This window comes from Cebus imitator, unplaced genomic scaffold (genome assembly GCF_001604975.1).
Source record: "Cebus imitator isolate Cc_AM_T3 unplaced genomic scaffold, Cebus_imitator-1.0 Scaffold52, whole genome shotgun sequence".
Classification (NCBI taxonomy): domain Eukaryota; kingdom Metazoa; phylum Chordata; class Mammalia; order Primates; family Cebidae; genus Cebus; species Cebus imitator.
The window spans coordinates 3170473-3172528 of NW_016107367.1; the positions used below are offsets into that span (position 1 = coordinate 3170473).

The 2056-nt window shown below is 46.8% G+C and overlaps 1 protein-coding gene across 1 annotated transcript in view; it reads left to right on the top strand.

Moving 5' to 3' along the window:
* The window catches only part of LOC108304083 (serine/arginine repetitive matrix protein 3-like), a 19457-nt gene extending 18906 nt beyond the window's left edge, over positions 1–551 (top strand). Inside the window, exon 3 of the mRNA XM_037738332.1 lies at positions 328–551. The gene's annotated coding sequence lies outside the window, so the exon portion shown is untranslated. The remainder of the gene's footprint in view (positions 1–327) is intronic.
* The last annotated feature ends 1505 nt before the right edge of the window (positions 552–2056 follow it).

Consider the following 2056-nt stretch of genomic DNA (forward strand, 5'->3'; position numbering starts at 1 on the left):
TTTTAGTAGAGACGGGGTTTCACCATGTTGACCAGGATGGTCTCGATCTCTTGACCTTGTGATCCACCCGCCTCGGCCTCCCAAAGTGCTGGGATTATAGGCGTGAGCCACCGCGCCCGGCCTGCCTGGCTGATTTTTCTATGTTAAGTAGAGACGGGGTTTCACCATGTTGGCCAGGCCGGTCTCTGACTCCTGACCTGAAGTGATCCACTTGCCTTAGCCCCCAAAGTGCTGGGATTACAGGCGTGAGCCACCGTGCCTGACCCCAACTATTCTTTCAACAACCAATGTTCCTTTATTACAGAGCCTCAGTTTTTTTCTTTTCAGATGTGGAGTAGAAATCTTCTGATCCCTTGAGGAGCGGGAAAGAGTCTACGTTAGCTTTAGGGGTGAATCCTGATTGGTTAAACAACCAAGGCAGTCTTATTCACTTCGGCTAGTGGTGGATCTGCAGAGTGGGGGAGAATGTGACCCAATTCTGGCCAGTGAAATGTAAAGGGAAATGTGCTATTAGAGAGGCTTCTCTTCCCTAATAAAAACATAGAACTTCAGGATACAGCCCTCTTTGCCTGCCTGAAAACCTGTGTGATGGCCAGGGTGGCGGCTGCCACCTAAGGAGTGGGGTAAGAGAATTACAGTCATTGGTCAGGCACTATCAAGCATGAACTTACTACCACTGGGCTGCACGTGTGAGCCACTATACAGGGATGCTGGTAACTCAAAGTGGACCTATTCCCAATTGATAGTGACACACATCAGACTGTCAACAGTTCCCTGTGGAAATGGGGGTGGGGCATTGTAAGAGGCGCTAACTCTGATGTATGGGAAAAGAGTTTCCTCTTGGGAATTTTATGGGCTACCTATGTGCAATCCACTGGATATAAAACCATAGGTTTTATAAATGGTTTTAGCATGAAAAGAGACTATGATAAAGTAAGCAAAAATGTAGCTTGCTTCTGCAAACTAAGATTTGGGTAACTGGGCTGATGTTTTATTTATTTATTTTTTTTGGGACAGAGTCTTGCTCTGTTGCCCAGGCTGGCTTGAACACAGCTCTCTGCAGCTTTGACTTCCCAGGCTCATGTGATCTTCCTGGCTCAAGCAATCCAGTCTTCTGAGTAGCTGGAATCACAGGTGTATGCCACCATGCCCACCTGATTTTTTTTTTTTTTTTTTTTTTGAGATTGGGGTATTACTCTGTCAGCCAAGCTGGAGTGCAGTGGCGTTTTCATAGCCCACTGCAGTGTTGACCTCCCTTGCTCAAGCGATCCTCCTGCCTCAGTCTCCTGAGTAGCTGGAACTACAGGCAAACACCACCATGCCCAGCTAATTTTTGTATGTTTTGTAGAGACAGAGTCTCACTATGTTGCCAGGGCTGGTCTTAGACTCCTGGGCTCAGGAGATCTTCACATTTCAACCTTCCAAAGTTCTGGGATTCAAGGTATGAGCCACCATGCCCAGCTAATTTTTTAATTCATTTTGTAGAAATGGGGTCTCCCTATGTTGCCCAGGCTGGTCTCCCACTCCTGGGCTCAAGCAGTCGTCCTGCCTTGGCCTCTCAAAGTGCTGGGATTACAGATGTGGTTTATTTTTTATTTTGTATATGTGTAGTAAACATGCATTTAAACATTTTTTAAATAAAATCCACCATCTTAACCATTTTATTTATTTTTACTTACTTATTTTTTATTTTGTTTTTTGAGACAAAGTCTTGCTCTGTCACCCAGGCTGTAGTGCAGTGGCGTAGTCTTGGCTCACTGCAAACTCCACCTCCCGGGGTTCAACTGCTTCTCCTGCCTCAGCTGCCGAAGTAGCTGGGATAGGCACATACTACACGCCCGGCTAATTTTTGAATTTTTAGTAGAGATGGGGTTTCACTGTGTTGGCCAGACTGGTCTCGAACTCCTGACCTCAGGCGACCCACCCACCTCGGCCTGCCAAAGTGCTGAGATTACAGGCATGAGCCACCAGGCCTGGCCTATTTTTTTATTTTTGAGACAGAGTCTCGCTCTGTCGCCCAAGCTGGAGTGCAGTGGTGCAATCTTGGCTCACTGCA